The following is a 7,427-nucleotide window of genomic DNA, read 5'->3' as shown; positions in this document are numbered from 1 at the left end:
ATTATTTACACAAGCATAAATTGGCTTTATTTATACATTGCAACGCTATTTTTTTTATTGTGTGTTTGCTTATACAAATCTAAGTTTGATGACGTAGTATACGATTTAAATGTTAATAAATACATGTATTTTTATAATTATTTGTAATCTATTATATAATAATATCATTCTCCTACAATATATCCTTATTTAAAAGCCTTTCAAATTGTTCAGTTGTGTAAATGATCATGATTAATAATATACATAAAATTAAATCGGTTCGAATATCAACTGTAAAATTTTAAAAAGATATAAGTAATGATTTCTTTACATCAAGTCAACAATGAACAAAAATTTAGATTAGGTAGAGTATGTCTAAATTCACAAGCAACCATAAATATAAAGCAAGGAGAATTTAATTTAGTGTGTGATATACATAAATATCGTGACTATTAGTATCTTAAAAAATGAAAAAATAAGAAAATGATAATTTAAATATTTGTTTCTATGTAATTTTAGCGCTTCAAAACTTGATCATGGTCTTCCTCCCATGTGTGTCCTATAATTTTATGATATGTACTTAGGTCTTACTAGATGCGTTCCATCTTACCATATAGAAGTGCTCTTATTTTGAATTCTTCATAGACAAGAAGTTTGGATCTCTTTTTTATGTCATTTAAAGCCACCAGCATTACATATATATGGTGCTAATCTATTATTTAACTATTACTTCGAAAAATGCCCCTATTTCAAATTTTAAAAATATAAAGATGGCACTTAAACCATTTGTATTAATATTCTAGTTGATTTTTCAGCAATAAATTTCTAATTTTTTATATTTACTTTTCTAACGTATAAATATTCCTTTTCCCAATAAATTTTTATCGACAAAAATGAAGTGTTTTCTATTGATTAAAAATTAAATTGTCAAATACTTGTTATGACATATTTGTTGTTCAGGATTTATAATAAAATGACTTAAACTTTTATTGCAGGTTAAACTGATACAATAAAACTTAAATTACTCAGTTTCTGTGTTTATTTATAAATTTTATGCTATTAAGTTATAGACATATAAAAATGTAAGTTTTATATATAGAATAATAAATGACTATATTAGTTTTCCAAAATTTCTATCGCCAACGAATTTAATTATGCATATTTTCAAATGTATATGTTTTTTTATAACGAATTATATAGTAATTATATAAAGTAGAATTCAGTTATTTTATATTTTACCAATACGGCAAATCTATTGCAAAAATAAGCCAAAATAGTTTTATACAATATTGCTTAAAAATATTTTTATGTAAATAATATATTTATATAGCAAACTTATATATGTTAAATATGTGAAGAGATTGTAACATGATTTTCGATGATTCACTAATTTTCTTTTTTTATGGAATAGAGGATGATAGCGTAGACAATAGATCTCGTAATGGAGATAAAATAGGAAGCAGCTATGCTAGAAGTAACAGTATATTCCAAGATACATAAAAGATAATAAAAACAATCTATATAATTAAATCATAATTTATTCAAATATAGTTTAATAAAAAGCAATCAAGTACAATCGATATTGTTTATTAGATAAAAACACATGATATACACGCAGCAGATATATTAAGAAACACAATTGCCGAATTATGTGAAATTAAACTAATAAAACTGCAAAATTTACGGTTTTCTTATTTTTAAGCTATGTTGTAGCGCTCAATGAAAGGAGTAATTTTATTTAAAAAATAGTATTAAGATTAGAAAATATAAAATTAGCCACATAAATATGTATATACTTAGAAAAACAATGTTAATTTATAAAAACCATCATCATTTATCATGTGTCTTTTTAGATTGTTTAGTTATGTTTCAAAAAAAAAAAATTCAAATTTCAGCATTCATTTCATTATAATTAAAGATTTTACAAAAAAAAAACATTGTATAATTATATTAAACCACGATATTTACAAGTTGTCTCGCCTAATTTCGCCGTGAAAATTGCACATAGAAGTTTATCTTTTTTTAAAATATGTGTGGGTCATATCTAGTGAAACGAAAAAATAATGACTGCAGAATAAAATGTTTGTATAGTATATATAATTATAATTTTATAAAAGCTTTGTAAAATATATACAAATACCCGTATACTCATTACTTTAAATACTAAAAAACCCAAAATTATATTATAAGAATTAAAATGTTTAAAATTAAATCTAATGATTCAATTGAATAACTATTAAAATGATTTCTTATTGTTTATTGAAATATTTTTTAGATAGAATATATATTTAAATGTTTATATTCAATGTATGAATTAATGTTTTTATCACTTATGCAAAAAAAAACATAATATTAGTCTAAAAATAAGAAATGCATTCATATAAATCGAATAAATTTGCAGCTAAAAACGCCAAATATAATTCTATTCAGATCAAAATAAATACTATATTTATTTGCTATAAATGTTTTAAATTTTTAAGATGCACATATGTTAATTGATAGATTCTAAAAAGACATATTGGAATATAAAATATAATGTAATGAAAATGCTCAAAAGTAAATTTATCCGAGGAAACATATAATATGAAAGTTGTGAGATTTAGTGTGAATTTTGCATTCTATGTTCGATATGAGAATATATTACCAGCAAGACTTTTGAAGTAGAAATATTTGCTGAATATGCATAAAACTTGGCCAAAACCTATATTTTTTTAGCTTATTTATTACTTCTATGTAAAATTTTATAATTTAGTGTAAGAAACGTCTATGTCTATAAGAATGTAACTACATGCAATATTGATATTGATATTTTGTTAAGGCTAAGAGATTCTAATAAAAGTGTTGATCATATTTTGTAATAAAAATATGCTTTGAAACAATATTACGGCAGCGATAAATTATTAGCCATTGAAATTCATGGAAAAAAATAATTTATTAATTTCTTTCAACGTTACTAGCAGTTTTTTTATGTTTAAATTTATATTTTTGTACATATATCATGCTTATTGGTACAAACTATATTTTCGCGCTGTAATAAACGTTTTTTCACTTAAAAATTCATAATATTATCCACATGAATTGCGATTTATGATTTAATGCGTCAAAAATGGATAAATAATTCTTTTCCAACCATCAATTTTGCTGCATAAATATGCCAAAAATATTAAGAGAGTGGACTTACTAAGAAGCACATCTATGACTTAAAGGATTTATATTATCGTTTTTTAAGTTTATATAATGCTTTCTTGGATTGATTCCTTAAAGCAATTTTAAATTTGTAATATATAATTAATTCACTCAAATTTTATTTGTGAACTTATAATTTACAATTTATGCATTAAATCTTTTTTTTTTCATGATAAACATTCTCAAATACTTACATTTTCTATTATTTTTTTACAAAACTATCATGAAGCCCCAGAAAAAAATATAGATAATGGTGTTTAAATGCCGTATAGTTTTGTCATATTCTAATTTTTTGTGTTTCGCATTTGTAGTAAATTATAAATAATAATATACATTATTATATGCTTTCACATATATCGATAGATTATCGTTATTTTATTTGATTCTAGATATTTTAAAATATCCGAATTTATCATATATATTTTTAGACGATAATTTTATGGCTTTTCAATTTCATCGTGTTTTTAGGAGCTTTTTCTTATCAATTAATGTCATTTCTCATTATCTATGTTAAGCTTTCTTCATTTACATTTAAACTGCTATAAATGTTCATACTGAATATATTTTGAAGTGACCCTTTATAAAATATAAAAAATAAAATTCATACTTTTATATGAAATGTTTGCCAAAATTTTTCAATATATGGCGAGTATAATGACAATTAGTGTAATTTTTACTATTTTTCGTTGTGACCCCGTATGAAAAATTATTTGAAGCATGATCATCTTCATAAGTTGTAAAAAAAATATTTTATAGACTAACACATTATACATGAAATAAATTTTTTTCTGGATCTTATTTTTTTTATATTTAGACACTGCATTAATTTTCAATATTTTTTTAAACTAGTATCGAAGTTTTGTTTAATATTTTTTCATCCTTATAATTTAAAAAAATATTCTAATTTTGAATAATGCTTAGTTCAAAGTGTGACTATTTCATGAAATATTAAGAACTTATGAGCACAAGGTTCATGACTAAGAAGTGATCAGGCTTGGTTTTATCATGGGTAATATGAGATCGGGAATTCATATATCTTCTCTTATGAAAATAAAATGTGTTCTTTGATATAGAAGTCAATATGGATGGCAGTGAATATCATTAAGGTGTTGCTAAGTTAAAATATTTTTAAAATCGAGAATGACGTGATTAAAATGGATAAAAGTACTTGCGAAGAAGTTGATAAGATCGTGAAGAAAGTTATAGATATGGATGTATGGTGCAAAAAAATTTATGTTGAAAAAGGATGGCGTATGAAGTTAAGAGGGTTGCTCGATGTTGAATGGTGAGGTTTTACGGATGAAGGAATTATAGAAGAAGAGTGTGATTTAAGATCAGAGATGATGTTATGAAATGTATTTTCGGGTTTACGATAGTAGGTATGTTAGATGAATAAATTTTAAAGATTTATATGTTATATATTGGAGTTTTTAAGATATATTATAAATAATATGATTTTTTTGGGATAAATAATTTGGATAGCGTGAGATATCAACAAGATAAGTCCAAAAGAGTGTATATCTGCAGAATTCTGTGTTGACTATAAACAGCTTCTGATAATGATGATTAATTCCGGCTTGTTGAAATGAATTATTTTAATAAACAAAGTTATGTTGAATACAACATAAGATAATGAATTTGAATAGAATAAATTTTTGCGACAGCTCATCAAAAGATCAATGATAGTGAATGCTGAGTATTTAAATATTATAATAAGCATTTTTCTTATCAAGGAGAATCTAATCAGTAAAGTTTACAAGAAAAGTGATTTGATAATATATTATTTTATCAATGAATATATATTAGATCACGAGGATAAATAAAATTTTAATAATAATTTGATGATATATGAAGAGGTTTTAGGAATTATGCATGTATTATGAATAATATTTATTTGTGTCAAGTTTTAATGTTTGATTTTGTGAATAATTTAGATCTGAATAGACATTTTTTGTAATAATGTGTGATGTTTGTGGTGATTGATAATCTTGAAAGAACAGATGGCAAAAGTAGCTCAAAATCAGATTATGATAATAATTAGAAATATGCATGGATAAAAACGTTTAAGAAGTCTTCATGAAGCTAAGAGGAATGTTCTGTGGAAAGAATGTATAATATGTACGAGGAATTTAAGAATGATCAGAATCGATGATTTTTGGATTTACGAAGTGCGTTAAAGCTTGAAAATTATAAATAAAATATCGTAAAGCAAATATGTGGAAGATATAGAATTATTGTGTGTGATACTGAAGGTAGTTTTGAAAATAAATGATGTAAAGAGAATGAAGATATATGTTATGCTATTTATTGTAATCTAAATTTAATAAGGTCTGTTTTCGTGGTACGTATTTTGGATATAATACGGAGGATTGATGTTAAGCTTTGAATGATGTCGAAAAATGTAGTTGTTGTGACGAAAGAGCATTGATAGATTGTTTTTAAAAAATCATGTTGTCAGGAAAAACAGAGTTACGATGGTTAAATTGAGACATGATAAAATAAGATATTTTTTGATACTGAATACAGTTTTAATGTGCACTGAATTTTATTGCATGTTCTTTCGTTGATCAATGATGCCCATAAGAATAAATATGTGATGAGAATTATAATAAAGGTCCTAAATTGACGAGATTTAATATGAGAGGTACACTCGATCTAAGAACAGAATGCGCACATTATTTTATTGGGATGACAAATAATTGATCATCCTGACTGAGTTGAGTATATTTGTTATATGGATGATTTTCATAAAAAATAGTTGTCATGATAACGTGGTTATATGGGTCGAAGGTTTCTAAAATACATGATGTTCAAGAGAATGAAGGTTTAAGATGTTTTTTTTTAGATCGTGATGTTATTTTGCGTATTATACAGTCAATAGCTATAGTTTTATAGATTATCGTATTTATGTTAGAGTTATAGTTTGTACTAAAAAAATCATGCTAACGTAAATCATAGGAAAATATTGAAATTGAATGCTAATAAACAGCGATAAATCATTTGTTGCCTTTTAACAGATAGTTGAGAATATTCAATGTTATTGTCGAAACCTGTATATTCTAAGTGATTGAAGTTTGTATGTGATGATTTGCATAAAATTTTTATTCTGTAAAATTTTTCTCTCGAGTTAAACGGCACTGTAAGTATAGTTTTAAAGTTATACACAAATAAATGTTAAGGATTTGTATTTTGATACATATATGATCATATTTTCGCATTAATCTTAGTTGGAATATACAGGTTTTATAAGTGTGTTTGTGTATATTTTGTTGTCTAGGTAATTGATACTATTTAGAGCAGAATATATGGCGTTAAACTTCTTTGCTCGTGTTTATATTATTACAATATATTTTTTAGTCTATTGCGTTACAATGAGCATTATAATTTAGCAATTGGCTTTATTTGCTTTGAATAAAGATAAAAAATTATAACCAGAGGTGGAAATGGACAATCATATTATATAATTTTAAATTAATAGTAAGAATCGTGAAGAAGGTGAATTTATATTTCGGTGAAAATATGAAAAGTAAACTATCGTAACTAAAGAAAAAAGATTGTATAATTAAGATAAAATTTTAGACAACAGACTAAGAAAATGATAAGTTTAAAAAAATAAAAACCAAAATAAAGAAGATAAATCATAAACAAATACGATAAATACATTTTTCGTCATAACTATAATTCATAATGATGTAAAAATATATGTTTATTTATCAAATTTTCTTCAATTCCAGAAAATAACAATATTTTTTCGGATTAAAAGTTAGTTAAAATATATTTTTTATAATACACGTGCACAGATAATACGTAAACTAAAAGAATTTTGTTTTTAATTACATAAAATTTATTGTTAAACAAAACTCAATAGTTCCAACTGAAATGCACATTTTTTTCGATTAGAATAACAGTAAATACCATGTTGCCGTAGGTAAAATTATTGTTTAGAAATACTATCTTTTTATCGATATTTGTATTTAATATATTTTCTAAAAGATTCAACATAATAAAATATATTTGGCTGATAGTAATATATTTATTATATGAGAGAAAAGATTTTTTTTATAATATTGAATACAGACATTGTAAATTAATATGATTATATGGTAAATAGTAGACAAAGTTTAGAGTAGTTCCAAAAAAAAAATTTGAATTTTTATAGAGGAGAATCTATTATTAAAAAATATAAATTTAGTACAAAATTAAGACATAGCTCACTCCCTTAATTTAATCTAAAATTATATTACTTTTTAGCACAAATAACC

The sequence above is a fragment of the Rhyacophila brunnea genome, unplaced genomic scaffold (assembly GCF_057557595.1).
Source record: "Rhyacophila brunnea isolate RB1 unplaced genomic scaffold, BYU_Rbru_1.0 scaffold_66, whole genome shotgun sequence".
In the NCBI taxonomy this organism is placed as follows: Eukaryota; Metazoa; Arthropoda; class Insecta; order Trichoptera; family Rhyacophilidae; genus Rhyacophila; species Rhyacophila brunnea.
The sequence above is the reverse complement of the archived record's forward strand: the minus strand, read 5'-3'. Positions refer to the sequence as shown.